Raw genomic sequence first — 15,968 nt, 5'->3', positions numbered from 1 at the left:
TTTGAACTCAACACCTGAGAAAAAGCAAACCTGTTGATGAAGCAGATGATGCCACCGAAGAGGAGAGAACAGCTTCCCAAAACCCAGCATCAAGGGCCGAGCAGCCAGGAGGCTGGGTGGGGATGCACAGGGCGAGGAGGACAGGCAGGGTGCCTCCCGTGGGCATCGGAGAGTGGACCAGCACCAGACGCAGCTCGTCTGGACTGATGGGATGGCCCTGGGGCTCCTGGTGGCTCTGACTTTCGTAAAGCCTCTCCCTCCAGCACCTTTCCCTCCACCAGCCGGTGGCTGCACAGTGCCCTGACTTATTTCTTTCACACAGAAGTGCGGGCAGGAAGCAGGCTGTGCCAGCTCACACCACCCCTAATGCTCGCAGTGCTGACTCTGTTTCCAGGAAGATCGCAGCTTTGCTTTTGTGCTGTTCCTGGTGAATGCCACCCGTTGCCTATGCACAAACATGGGGCTGAGAGTAAACCACATTTCCATGTGGAAGCAGGACTTCAGAATAGCCAGGTCCACGACGAATGAGAAAATCTGGAGCTTCCCAGCATTCTGCTCAAGGCCCAGCATCCCATGTGGGAACCCGCTGGCCTCTGGGCCTCGCCTCCACCCACTCCTCTGTCAGCTCCTGAGTCTCCACACCCTGGCTGCCTGGGAACACCTCAGGCACACGCAGGTTTGTTATAATCAAAGCCTTCAATTAGGGGGTTTAGTCCATATAGAGAAAGGCCGGATTCTGCAGATGAGGCAAGTGTGGGGAGTACTGTGGGGTGCTGGCTTTCTGAGCCTGAAATGTTCCCCAAGTGGAGGCCACAGCCGGCCATCCCGCTGAACAGCCTTCACCTCAGGGCAGACCCAGTGGCACCACTGTCTTGTCGCTGACCATCGCGATTCCAGCTGAAGCTGGGTGCAGATGGGGTTTCAGCTGGAAGAGGTTTTCCCTTTGGGCCAATAATCCTATAAAAGTCATCATACCTGTGTGGGGAGAGGGGCAATTTCTCTAGAATGGAGAGTCTAACGTGCAGGAGGGAGCTGCTCTTCCTATCGAGCCGTGGGTGTACCTCTCATAGGGCTCAGGCCCCACTTCTCCAGAAAAGACCTTTAAACGCTCAAGCCAAGAAGCAGCAAGATCACATTTGGTATTTGCCCCGGTCTCAAAAACAATAAACAAAGCATGATAGGGAGCCCGTGGGCAGATGTCTGCAATTTATAAATGTGTGCCCTGAAGCACCCTCACCTTTCTGTGCTCATCAGCTCTGAGCCCCAGGGACATGCACCCCGGGGAGGCCAGCCCTGCCCTCACTGCCTTCTGTGGCCTCTGCCTTCCATTTTTCTCCCTAACTGGACGCAGGGCTAGAAAACCTGGAGACTGGGTTCTGAAAGAAACAGAAAGCTCTTTTTTATCCTGCTCCTGAGAGTCAACCCTTCTGAGCTCAAGCAAAGGGCATTCCCGGTCCTCAGCTCCTTGCCCCCGTGTAGATCTGAAGTGAGCCTGCACTGCCCATCCCTCGGTTCTCACCTGTCACTTAATCCTGCCCCACAGTGGGCCACCCCTGGGCTACAACTTGAGCTTCTAGGTGTGCACACTGAAAGCTCTGAACAGGCTCACAGCCCAGGGCCACTCAGCAAGGACTCCCCACATTCCCAGCACCTGAGCATGGCCCAGAAGAGAAAGGGGCAGGCCCCAGATTGGCAGCTTTGTGTCCTTTCTGCCCACCCCCAGGGAAAGGGTGTAGCCCATAGATGGGGAAGGGGGGCTGGGGAGGCCAGGTGCTCTGCAATCCAGGGTCAGCGTCACTTAGGACTGAAGGTGGCAATGCCCAGGCAAATGGCACCTGAAAACCCAACAGGAAGCGGAAGGCCCAAAGCCTTCAGGTGCCTAAAAACCCATTCACTTTTCTAAACTGCATAGTCCCTTATTTGAACCAGTAATGCCCTTAAAACCTCCAGTGCAGCTCTATCTCAGAGGGAGTGGAGGTGAGAGCTGGGAGAGCCATCCCTCTCTCACTCCAGATGGCTTGGGGCCACCCCTTACTGACTATTTTCATTCTAAAGAGGTTGCTTCTGTCACCCTTTCAGCTTCTCCGTACCCCTCTCCTTCCATCTTTCTCCCTTGTATAATCTAACCTTTCCTGAACCCAAGCAGAAATGCAGTGACAAAACTGCCCTCTGCACTTGCACTTTGCCTGGGCTGACTGGCTTCCCAAGGACAAGTCTAAGGGAACACTGGCCAGTGCCGCACACAGACTTTAGGGGTCAGGGACAATGAGACGTGATATGTGGAGGGGAAAGCATTTCTCCTGCAGATCAATGACGCAGAAGACGCTGGAAGGGCAAGCCTCATTGCTGAAACATTTACCAGGTCCAAATGGTTTCAGAGCGTACTTGCAAACTTTCAAAGAACAGCTAATTTTTGTATTAAAGTGTTTCAGAACACAAAAAGATAGGAAGCTTCTCAGTTTATTCTACAAGGTCCGAATAGTACTAAAAATCAGAAAGATACTACAAAAAGAAAACTATAGCTTTATTTATGAATGTAGATGTAGAAATCCTAAATGAAATGTAGGAAATGGAATTATTTATTCTAGGAATTAAAAGATAGTTCATTTTGTTTATACACATGAGGAAAATAATAGGTGAAATGTTAATATTAACACATGTTCAGAAGGCATCAATAACACCCAATCACATTGCTGTTAAAATCTCTCAGTCACTTGGGAAGAGAGGACAACATGTTTAATTGGATTAAAGTATCTGTCAAAAATTAATAAGAAACATCAAACATAAGAGTGAAATACCAAGAGTCTATCTAGCACCTTAAATCAGAACAAGACAATGATAACTATTATCACCTCTATTATTCAACACTCTTCAGAAACCCAGTGTTTTGGGGGACAAGAGAAGACATATTACTTAAACATGATGTATTTGCATCATTAGAATATAGTCAGAAAACCAAATCTAGCTAGCAGCCTATTTTTATAAGGTTTTATTAGAACACAGCCATGCCTTTTTATTTATGTCTGTTATGACTGCTTTTATACTACAGTGGCAAGTTGGGTAGTTCCAGCAGAGATCCTGTGACCTACAAAACCAAAAATATTCCCTGTCTGACCCTTTACAACAGAAGTTTGCCTCTCCCAAAATAATTAGCTGAAACAAAATTAAACAAGAAAATCAGTACGGTGAGTGCATAGAAATGAAATCAGTAGTTTTTCTACACATCATCCATCATTAATTAGACAACATAATGGAAAAGAATTCCGTTTAAAATAGCAAATAAAACAACAAAATACCTAGAATTAAACTTAAATGTGCAAGAATAATATGAAAACGAAAACTAAGAATCTTTGCAGGCATAAAAGAAGACTTAAAAAGATACATTACATTCATGGATATGAAGACGATGTTGTAAAGATACCAATTATCCCTAAATATAACATACATTCAGTGCAATTCAAATGGAAATTTCAGTGGTTATTTTGGGGAGTATAAGTTTTAGAATTTGGAATCTAGAATAGAAAATATACCACAGTAGCCAACAACATTTGGAAAACAATTGAGTAGTGAAGGAATTATATAAAAATATACTATATAAAACTATAATAACTAAATCTGCACAGTAATTAATGGAAACATAGTTTGGAAGCAGACATGCGTGCATAGGAATGTGTCCATGATAAAGAGGACATCTCCAGATGGGGGGACATGACAGACTACCCAGTAAATGATTTTGGAGAAAACATCTATACATTTGAAAATTAATTATGGTTCTATTTCACACTCTACCCAAAGACAAATTTCAGATGGACCGAAGATCTAAACATAACAGCAAAACAAAGTATTGGGTAAAACGTATGTGAATAATTTTGAATCTCAGGAAGGGGAGGTGATCCTAGTGCATAGCACAAAACCCCAAAGGCATAAAGAAAAAGATGGACAAGAAGGAAATCCAATGTTTTTCAGTTTTTAAAGGAAAAATAACTAACCACTGAAGAAAAGCCAATATATATACAGGGAGAAAAACTTTTAAGATATATCAACAATTAATACCCTAAAATGTGAAGAATTCCAATGAATTTGTAAAAAAAATTAAGCACCATTAAAACTTTGACAGTGTATCAATGGACAATCTATGGAAAAAATACAAATGGCAAATAGCACTAATGAGTATATAGCCTACCTCACTAACAATGAAAGAAATGCCACTTAAAACACAATAACCTTTCACCACACATTTTGGTGGGAATGTGAATTACTATAAACTTTTTGGAAGGCAAACAAAATTTTACATTTGTATACTTCTTGATATGGCAACTTCACTTGTAAAGATAAATTATATGAACATATTCAACTATAGAAAGACATATAAACTAGAATGTTCACTAAACCACAATTTGTAATGGAGAAAAAACAGAAACATTTAATGTCCATCAAAAGGGAAACTATCCCATAAATCATGGAGCATCATAGTGTAGAAGTCTCTGCAGTTGACAGAACAATAAATCCGGCCAGGTGCGGTGGCTCACACCTGTATTCCCAGCACTTTGGGAGGCCGAGGCAGGCAGATCACTTGAGGTCAGAAGTTGGAGACCAGCCTGGTCAACATGGTGAAACCCCGTCTTTACTAAAAATACAAAAATTAGCCAGGTGTGGTGGCGGGCGCCTGTAATCCCAGCTACTCAGGAGGCTGAGGGAGGAGAATCACTTGAACCTGGGAGATGGAGGTTGCAGTGAGCCAAGATCACACTACAGCCTGGGTGATAGGGTGAGACTCCATCTCAAAAATAATAATAATAATAAATGCATCTGCAATAGCATGGAGGTATATCTTAGAGAGAGTTTTAAATGAAACAAAATAGTTACTGAATAGTATTTTTGTTTTGGAAAAAAAAAAAAGCTTCTATTTGTGTATATGCCTGTGTGTGTGTACAATCTGAAAACCACTTGGAAATATTAATGTCAATTCACTAATGGTGGAGACCTCTGGTGAGTAAGGAGTGGAATGTGAAATGACGAAATGACAAAGAGGAAATTTTACTTCTTATTGCATACACTTCTGTTGCTTGAATTTTTATAACGAATACATATTACTTCTGCAATTGTAAAGGAAAACATTTATGCGTCTGTTCGTGGCCTTTCCCCTTCCTTCCACTTGTAACAGAACATTTAGCAATTTCTTATTTAATTTTCTCTTCTTCCTGATCTCTCTCCCCCAGAACAAAATCCTTGCCACACACCTCCCTGTGGAGGAGCCCTGAGTGGAAGCGACGCAGACCTAATGGGCCGAGGTGGTGGGGTGTGTGTTTCCTGTTGGGACCACTTCAGGTGGAATGCCCTGGCTCCTGGGAGACCAGGACGGCCCATGTAGGCACATGATGAGATCCCCACTGGTGTAAGAGGGCGTCAGCCACCTGGCACTGCACTCACAGAGTGCTATGGGCCCAGTGGCTGACACAGTGGTGTTTACTTCTCACAGTCCTGGAGTCTGGAAGTCTAAGATCAAGATGCTGGCTGATTGGGCTCCTGGTGAAAGACAGAGAAAGAGAGCACTCTAGTGTCTCTTCTTATAAGGACACTAATCATATCCTGAGGGCTCCATGCTCATGACTTCCTCTAACCCTAATCGCTTCCCAAAAACTTCATCTCCAAATACCATCACCTTGGGAATTAGGGCTCCAGCATATGAATTTGGGGGGGACACAATTCAGTCCATAACAGAGAGGTGTCTTTATTTTAGGATGAAAGAGAAAAAAGAATGAGAGAGGACTTTAATCAAAGTATATGCACCCAACCGTGTTTAATCAAAGTATATGCACCCAACTGTGTAAGGGAGAGCCAAGAATTACCTACAATGTATGTTTGGGTCCTGTTTCTTTTTTCGAGATGGAGTCTCACTCTCTCCAGGCTGGAGTGCAGGGGCACGATCTCAGCTCACGGCAACCTCCGCCTCTTAGGTTCAAGTGATTCTCCTGCCTCAGCCTCCTGAGTAGCTGGGACTACAGGCACCAGCCACCATGCCCAGCTAATTTTTGTTTTTTCAGTAGAGACGGGATTTTACCATGTTGGTCAGGATGGTCTCGATCTCTTGACCCTGTGATCCATCTGCCTCAGCCTCCCAAAGTGCTGGGATTACAGGCATAAGTGCCCACGCCCAGCTTGAGTCCTGTTTCTTGAAGTGAGATACTGATCCAAGTCTCAGCCATGATGGGTCAATGTTTCAATACAACACATTTTAAATCCTAAGAAACAAACAATATTTTTAAATTTATTGGCTACAGGAACCAGCAACAGAAAGAGTTGCAATGTGCTTTTAAAAGGGAGTTGAAGCAGTTCTCAGTCCCACAAGAGAATTTATCCCTGATGCATGCAGGAATCTACTGAAAGTAATCAATACCTTCTCTCCTACCCTTCTAGAATTGTGCTAGTTATGCATCATCCCTGGGTGAACAGAAACAATGGTCACCTACTTATTTTTTGTAGGGCTTAGTTCTGTCCTGGGACCTTAGTTGAGAAAGGCCCACTAGCATCCCAGAATAAAGGATGATTTCAAACTTCATCTATGACCTTAACCAAAAGAAAGACATATAACAATTTAGTAAAGTTCTAATTGAACAGTGAAAGAACTGTAACTAAGGAAACAATAAGTGATTATATATAGAGAAAGAGTTTTAATATAGACAAGACATTGTCTTGAGTGCACATCTAAGACAGAAATGATTGTTTCCATTTTACTGATGAAGAAACATTTAAAGTGCAATACTACACTGCTGTTTTGGACACAGTATCATAGATCTACTACATCGGTGTTTTACCTTCCTAAGAACTTCATTAGGGAAAAGTCATACCAACCTTGCTGGGGACCAACGCCTCCATAGCTGGATATTTCCTGGAGATCAGCTACCACACTGCCTGGACACCAACCGCAAACCAAAACCAGTCAGCTCTGGGGTAGACCAGGACCCAGGGCTCCCTGAGAGCGATCAGATCCACACAGTCTTATGCCAGCATGCGCTGAAGACGCTCAGCCCACCACAGCACACATTTACTGGCCTACTCTGTGGCAAGCCAGGTGTTTAGCACTGTGGAAATACCTAGGCCAGTGCTCCAAAACAAAGCTTTACACATGCAGACATGTGCACACACGCACCTGCCTGCACGCGCGCGCGCACACACACACACACGAAAGTTGGCAAAGAGCCCTGGGCAGAGACATCCTCACCCTCACCTGACAGAGGAGGATTCTGGCAACCGGTGACCACCAGGCTGATCTCCTGCAACCTGGTAAACTGTCAAAGTATTGAGTAAAATGTATGTGAATATTTTTGAATCTCAGGAAGGGGAGATGATCCTAATGCATAGCATGAAACTCCAAAGGCATAAAGAGAAAGATTGATAAGACCATTTGACGTTTTTTAATTTTTAAAGTAAAGAATAATTAACCACATAAGAAAACAAAGCAGGAGTACAGGCTGACTCTTTCCATGTTAAAGAACAAATCAAAAACTCAGCATGGGCTGTAAGAGAACATTCTTCATTATAAAAAGTACAGACATAACACACAAGATAAAGCAGCATACTTCTGTGTCTAGAAAAATATAAAGATCTCCTTAATGAGGTCCTGGAAAAGGTAAGACCAGGGAGGCAGTATAAAGATGCATGCTAGCAGGGAGCCAGTGGGGACGAACAGATGAATCAGCTGAACACGGGGGATTTTCAGGGCAGGAAATTACTCTGTATGAACCTATAATGGTGGATATATTTGTCCAAACCCACAGAGTATACAACACCAAGAGAGAATCCTCATGTAAACCATGGACTTTGGGAGATCATGATAGGCCCATATATTGTAACCAGTGAGCCTCTCTGGGGCGGAATATTGATAAGGGGGAGGCTGTGTATATAGGGGGACAAAGGCTGTATGGGAATTCTCTGTGCTTTCTGCTCAATTTGGCTATGAACCTAAAATCACTCTAAAAATAAAGAATTTTTTAAAAATCACTTTAAGGGGAAAAGGACATGCATTTTAAACCAATTTTTTTGTACTCCTGGCAGAGTCTGCTAGAGTGCAAGCTTCCCCATCGTGCCTCCCTTTCTTGCACATGGGGAGGTCGTGCTTCCCTGCCCCAGAGTCAGGTGGGCCACATGACTCGCTCTGACCCACAGGCTGAGAAGGAAGTGACACAGGAAACTCCCAGGACACTGCAGTGCAGATGCCACCTGTGCCCTAGTGACTGCTGGAGCCTGTGTGCAGATGGGAACAGAGAGGGCCCATTCAGGCTTCTGCCATGACCCATGGATGTGGCTTACAGCCTGCATTTTGAAGGGTTCCTCTTCTGGGCCTGCTCGCTGTCCCTTCACTCTGCTGCTTCCACTACAACTATACTTCTGCACAGGCTTGCATTTTCAGTCCAAAGCAGGGGGCTGTTGACTCAAGGGATTGTCATCTTTCAGCACCCATTCATTATGGCAATTCTTTCTTTCCAAAAATAGCTTTAAACATCTACTTTGTTCCTTTTGAGCATTTTCTACAAAAGTTACTTAGGATATTAGCCAGGTCAACACTATTTGTTCATATCTTGCCACTAGGAAGTCTTCCATCCACCCATCCACCCATCCATCCACTTGTTCATTCATCCATGCATTCTCTTGATGACTATTACTAAGCACCTCCATGCCTGCTACTATGCTAGACACTGGGAATTGAACGGGAACCAAGCCAGCAAAGCCTTGTCCCTACCAGGAAACTGCAGCTTATTTCTATGTCCCTCTCTTTCCTGGACACACAGGACTTTAAAAATATGAGCCTGAAGTCACTACGGAGTTCCAGAACAGCCATATTGGTTTCTTTAGATGGTTCTGTTTTTCTCAGGGATGTATTTACTTATTTTAAAAACTTCCACAACTCCTCAGTGAGCTTTCCTACAGAAGGTCACACCTCTCTCCACTTGAAAAGAATTCCACCTTGCCAGGTCTAGTATTACCTAAATAACCCCGACTTCCCCTTACTCTTCATTACAAACTAAAGCAATGCAGACCTTCCATCATCTTTCACTTGGACCCCTGGGTGAGCCCACCAACCTGTCTTTCTGACTCTGCAGGTGGGTTCCTCACATCCCTCCTCCACACCACCCCTTCCCAGCTCTCACCACAGCTCTCACCTCCTTCAACCGCACATTGCCTTGGGGATGAAGCCCAAGCTCCTCAGCCGGATGCCCATTCCGCACCTCGGTGTCCTGTGTGTGCCATGCGCTAGCATCCTCCTCACGCCATCCAGCTCTTACTCGTCCACGAAGACCCAGCACAGGTGCTGTCACCTACAGAAAGCCACCTCTGCACCCCAGGTTGGGCTAAGCCCCGCCTCTCAGAGCCTTCATAGCACCCTGTACCTCTGTCCTCACACAACGTGTTAATATTGAATATCCCACTGTGTAGATTTTTTTCGGACTAGAAAAAGGTTCCTTGGGATCAGGGACTGTGCCGTATTACTCTTTAGTTCTCTGGTGCCTGCATCAGCAACCGGCACATAGTAAGTGCTCCATAAAGGGCTGATGACTGAACCAGCACAGCCACTGCCTGCACCCTCTGGCACAGCTCCTGCCTGCACACTCTCTTTTACTGAACAGGCAATCCTTCCACTTAGATCCAGAACAGGGCAGCTCCTGTAGTGACTTTCTCCTTGTTTTGTGAAATTAACTTCTCAGTGATCAAAGGGAAGACTTTTAGCAAAATGAAATGACCAGCCCAACTCTAATTAAAACCACTCATCAGGAAAGGCCTGAATCCTGTCTCTGTCCGTTGAGTAGCATCAGGACCACCTCATTTATCCAGCAGTACTCTACACCCTTCCCCAGTGGCAGGACACCCTCCTCCTACCACTCTGTACTTTCCTAAATGCTGCAATCTCGCCTATAGTCTTGGATATGCACATCCATGTAACACAGGCTGTACATGGATACAGCCTTCTTCATAACAACTAAAATGTCATAGATGCTACTGGATCTTCTTTTGGTGGAGAGGGACACCTACTCCATCATAATTCTGTGTCTTGCTGTTTTCCCTCAGCACTGTCTTGCAGACCTCTGTTTATGACAAAAGTCTAGGTTGTTCTTTGTTAAGTATCACATAGTACTCTATAGTGTGACTATAACTTCTTTTACACAGCTATTTCCCTGTTGATAGACCTTTGGAAGGCTTTCCCCTGTCTCCACTATTATAAATAATTTTGCAGTGAACATAACTGGATCTCCTGGGTACCTCCAAATGCTCTCTCAGAAACACCACAATGAGGACTGCTTTGTCCAGGGGTATGGAGATGCTGAACTTTCAATAGATACTTTCAAATTGCTGAATGATATAAGCGGGCCCGTTTCTTCACATACTTGCCAATCCTTAATATTATCACATTTCATAATTTGTGTCACTTCAAGGATTTTGCTTTTGGTTTTTGCCTTGTCCCAGTGAAAAATGGGCATTGTTTCTCATTTTTATATAAAAATATGCTTATGTTTGCATAAAACATAATATAAAAATTAACGTGTTAAAATATATTTTTCTTTATTATCCATTGACGTTTCTTCTGTGACCTTTTTCTATTGGATTTGTCTTCTTTTTTTTTTTCTTTGATATTCCTCCTCTTGTGCTTTTTTTTGTTTAACTTTGATTTTAAGTTGTGGGGTACATGTGCAGGATGTGCAGCTCTGTTACAAAGGTAAATGTGTGCCATGGTGGTTTGCTGCACAGATCATCCCATCACCTAGGTATTAAGCCCCACATGCACTAGCTATTCTTCCTGATGCTCTCCATCCCCCAACCCCAGAAAGGCCCCATTGTGTGTTGTTCCACCCCACATGTCCATGTGTTCTCATCATTCAGCTCCCACTTATAAATGAGAACATGTGGTGTTTGGTTTTCTGTTCCTGTGTTAGTTTGCTGAGGATAATGGCTTCCAGTTCTACCCATGTCCCTGCAAAGGACATTATCTCATTCCTTTTTATGGCTGTATAATATTCCATAGTGTATATGTACCACATTTTCTTTATCTGGTCTATCATTGATGGGCATTTAGGTTGATTCCATGTCTTTGTTATTGTGAATAGTGCTGCAATGAACATACATGTGCATGTATCTGTACAATAGAATGATTTATATTCCATTGGGTATATACTCAGTGATGGGATTGCTGGGTCAAATAGTTTTTATGCCTCTAGGTCTTTGAGGAATCACCACGCTGTCTTTCACAATAGTTGAACTAATCTACACTCCCACCAACAATGTAAAGGCATTCCTTTTTCTCTATACCCTCACCAGCATTTGTTGTTTCTTCACTTTTTAATAGTTACCATTCTGACTGGCATGAGATGGTATCTCATTGTGGTTTTGATTTGCATTTCTCACTATGGCTTTGATTTGCATTTCTTGAATGATCAGTGATATTGAGCTTTTTTTCATATGTTTGTTGGCCACATTTTGGGAAGTGTCTGTTCATGACTTTTGCCAACTTTTTAATGGGGTTGTTTGTTTTTTCTCATAAATTTAAGTTCCTTGTAGACTCTGGATATTAGACCTTTGTCAGATGGATAGATTGTAAAAATTTTCTCCTATTCTGTGGGTTGTTTGCTCACTCAGATGATAGTTTCTTTTGCTGTGCAGAAGCTCTTTAGTTTTAATTACATCACATTTGTCAATTTTTGCTTTTGTCATAATTGCTTTTGGTGTCTTTGTTATAAAATCTTTGACCATTCCTATGTCCTGAATGGTATTGCCTAGATTTTCTGCTAAGGACTTTATATTTGAATTTTACATTTAAGTCTTTAATACATCTTGAGTTAACTTTTGTATAAGGTGTGAGGAAGGGGTCCAGTTTCAATTTCTGCATATGGCTAGTCAGTTCTCACAGCACCACTTACTGAATAGGGAATTCTTTCCTTATTGCTTGTTTTTGTCAGGTTGTCAAAGATCAGTTGGTTATAGGTGTGCAGTCTTATTTCTGAGTTCTGTATTCTGATCCATTGGTCTAGGTGTCTGTTCTTGTAACAGTACCATGCTGTTTTGGTTACTGTAGCCTTGTAGTATAGTTTGAAGTTGGGTAGCATGATGACTCCAGCTTTGTTCTTTTTGTTTGGTATTGCCTTGGCTATTTGGGCTCTTTTTTGGGTCCATATGAATTTTAAAATCGTTTTTTCCAATTCTGTGAAGAATGTCAATAGTAGTTTAATGGGAATAGCATTTAATCTATAAATTACTCTGGACAATATGGCCATTTTTATTATATTGATTCTTCCTATCCATGAACATGGAATTTTTTCCATTTGTTTTTGTCCTCTCTGATCTTTGAGCAGTTGTTTGTAGTTCTCCATGAAGAGGTCCTTCACTTCCCTCATTAGCTGTATTCCTAGGTATTTTATTTCCTTTGCAGCAACTGTGAATGGGAGTTCATTCATGATTTGGCTCTCTGCTTGCCTGTTGTTGGTGTATAGGAATGCTAGTCATTTTTGCACAATTGATTTTGTATCCTGAGACTTTGCTGAAGTTGCTTATCACCTTAAGAAGCTTTTGGGCTGAGACGAAGGCATTTTCTAGATATAGCATCATGTTATCTGGAATAGAGACAGTTTGATTTCCTCTCTTCCTATTTGAATATGCTTTGTTTCTTTCTCTTGCCTCATTGCTCTGACCAGAACTTCTAATACTATCTTGAATAGGAGTGGTGAGAGAGGGCATCATTGTCTTGTTTTCAAGCTGGTTTTCAAGGAGAATGCTTCCAGCTTTTGCCCATTTATGATCATATTGGTTGTGGGTTTGTCATAGATGGCTCTTATTATTTTGAGGTATGTTCCTTCAATATCTAATTTATTAAGGGTTTTTAACATGAAGAGATGTTGAGTTTTATTGAAGGTCCTTTCTGTGTCTATTGAGATAATCATTGGTTTTTGTCTTTAATTCTGTTTATATGATGAATTACATTTATTTATTTGCATATGTTGAACCAACCTTGCATACCAGGGATGAAGCCTACTTGATTGTGGCAGATAAGCTTTTTGATGTGCTGCTGGACTCAGTTTGCCAGTATTTTGTTGAGGATTTTTGCATCAGTGTTCCTCAGGGATATTGGCCTGAAGTTTTCTTTTTTTGTTGTATCTCTGCAAAGTTTTCATATCAGCATGATGCTGGCCTCATACAATGAGTTAGAAAGGAATCCCTCCTCTTCAATTCTTTGAAATAGTTTCAGTAGAAATGGTACCAGTTCTTTTTTGTATTTCTGGTAGAATTCACCTGTAAATCTGTCTGGTCCTGGGCTTTTTTGGTTGTAGGCTATTAATTACTGCCTCAATTTTGAACTCATTATTGGTGTATTTAGGGATACAATTTATTCCTTGTTCAGTATTGGGAGGGTGGATGTGTCCAGGAACTTATCCATTTCTTCTAGATTTTCCAGTTTATGTACATAGTAATCTCTGATGTTCGTTTGTATTTCCTTGGGGTCAGTGGTGATATCCCCCATATTATTTCTGATTGTGTCTATTTGATTCTTCTCTCTGCTCTTCTTTATTAGTCTAGATAGCAGTCTATCCATTTTATTAATTTATTCAAAAAACCAGCTCCAGACAGCCATGGTGGCTCATGCTGGTAATCCCAGCACTTTCAGAGACCAAGGCAGGTGGATCACCTGAGGCCAGGAGTTCAAGACCAGCCTGGCCAAGATGGCTAAACCACATCTCTACTAAAAGTACAAAAAGTAGCCAGGTGTGGTGGTGGGCATCTGTAATCCCAGTTACCTGGGAGGCGGAGACAGGAGAATTACTTGAACTCAGGAGGGGAGGTTGCAGTTAGCTGAGATCAGGCCACTGCACTCCAACCTAGGTGACAGAGCAAGACTTTGTCTCAAAAAAAAAAAAAAAAACCGGCTCCTGGATTTGCCTGGATTTGCTTTTGTTGTTGTTTTTGTTTTGTTTTGTTTTGTTTTGTTTTTGAAGGGTTTCTCATGTCTCTATCTCCTTCAGTTCTTCAGTTCTGCTAGATCTTGGCTATTTCTTCTCTTTTGCAAGCTTTCAGGTTTGTTTGCTCTCAGTTCTCTAGTTCTTTTAGTTGTGATATTAGGTTGTTGGTTTGAGATCTGTCTAGCTTTTTGATTTGGGCATTTAGTGCTATGAACTTTCCTGGTAACACTGCTCTAGCAGTGTCCCAGAGATTTTGCTACACCATCTCTTTGTTCTCCTTAGTTTCAAAGAACTTCTTGATTTCTGCCTTAATTTCATTATTTACCCAGGAGACATTCAGGAGCAGATCATTCAATTTCCATGGAGTCGTGTAGTGTTGAGTGAGTTTCTTAATCTTGAGTTCTAATTTGATTGCACTGTGGTCTGAGAGACTGTTATGATTTCAGTTCTTTTGCATTTGCTGAGGAGTGTTTTACTTCCAATTATGTGATCAATTTTAGAGTAAGTGTCATGTGGTGATATAAACAATGCATTCTCTGTTGTTTTGTTGGGGAAAGTTTTATGAACATCTATCAGGTCCACTTGATCCAGAGCTGAGTTCAGGTGCTGAATATCTTTGTTAATTTTCTGTCTCAATGATCTGTCTGATATTGTCAGCAGGGTGTTAAAGTCTCTCATTGTTATTGCATGAGTCTAAGTTTCTTTGTCAGTCTAAGAACTTGCTTGATGAATTTGGGTACTCCTGTATTGGTGCATATATATTTAGGTTAGCTGCTCTTGTTGAATTGAACCCTTTACCATTATGTAATGCCCTTCTTTGCCATTTTTTGACCTTTGTTGGTTTAAAGTCTGTTTTGTCACAACTAGGATTGCAACCTGTGCTTTGTTCTGTTTTCCATGTGATGGGTAAATTTTCCTCCATCCCTTTATTTTGAGCCTGCGTGTGTCTTTGTATGTGAGATGGGTCTCTTGAAGACAGCATACCAATGGGTCTTGACTCTATCGAGCTTGCCATTCTGTGTCTTTTAATTGGGGCATTTAGCCCACTTACATTTAAGGTTAATATTGTTATGTGTGAACTTTATCCTGTCATGATGATGCTAGCTGGTTATTTTGCAGACCCTTTTATGTGGTTGCTTCATAGTGTCACTGGTCTGTGTACTTCAGTGTGGTTTTGTAGTGTCTAGTAATGGTTTTTCCTTTTCATATTTAGTACTTCCTTCAGGAGCTCTTGCAAGGCAGGCCTGGTGGTGACAAATTCCCTCAGCACTTCCTTGTCTGAAAAGGATTGTATTTCTCCTTTGCTTATAAAGCTTAGTTTGGTCAAATATGAATCTGGATCAGAAATCATTTTCTAAAAGGAAGTTGAATACTGGCCCCCAAAATCTCCTTTGGCTTGTAAGGTTTCCACTGACAGGTTCACTGTTAGTCTGATGGGCTTCCCTTTGTAGGTGACGTGGCCTTTCTCTCTGGCTGCCTTTAATATTTCTTATTTCATTTCAACCTTGGATAATCCGAAGACTGTGTCTTAGGGATGATCTTCTCATGGAGTATGTTACTGGGGTTCTCTGCACTTCCTGAATTTGAGTGTAGATCTGTCTTGCTAAGTTGCAGAAGTTCTCCTGGATATCCTGAAATATGTTTTCCAACTTGCTTCTGTTCTCCTCATCTCTTTCAAGTACCCCAATCAGTCATAGGTTCAATATTTTTACATAATCTCATATTTCCCAGAGGTTTTGTTCATTCCTTTTCATTCTTAATTCTCTATTCTTGTCTGCCTGTCTTACTTCAGAAAGAGAGTCTTCAAGCTCTGAGATTCTTTCCTCCACTTGATTTATTCTACTCTTCTATTGATACTTGTGTCTCCATTGTGACATTCTCGTGTTGTGTTTTTCAGCCCCATCAGGTCAGTTATTTTGCTCTAAAAACTGGCAATGTGGTTATCAGTTTCTGTATTGTTTTATTATAATTCTTAGCTTCTTTGTGTTGTTAGAACATGCTTTTTTAGCTCAGCAAAGTTTGTTATTA

Source organism: Mandrillus leucophaeus, unplaced genomic scaffold (genome assembly GCF_000951045.1).
Source record: "Mandrillus leucophaeus isolate KB7577 unplaced genomic scaffold, Mleu.le_1.0 Scaffold772, whole genome shotgun sequence".
In the NCBI taxonomy this organism is placed as follows: Eukaryota; Metazoa; Chordata; class Mammalia; order Primates; family Cercopithecidae; genus Mandrillus; species Mandrillus leucophaeus.
This window is presented reverse-complemented; position numbering follows the sequence as displayed.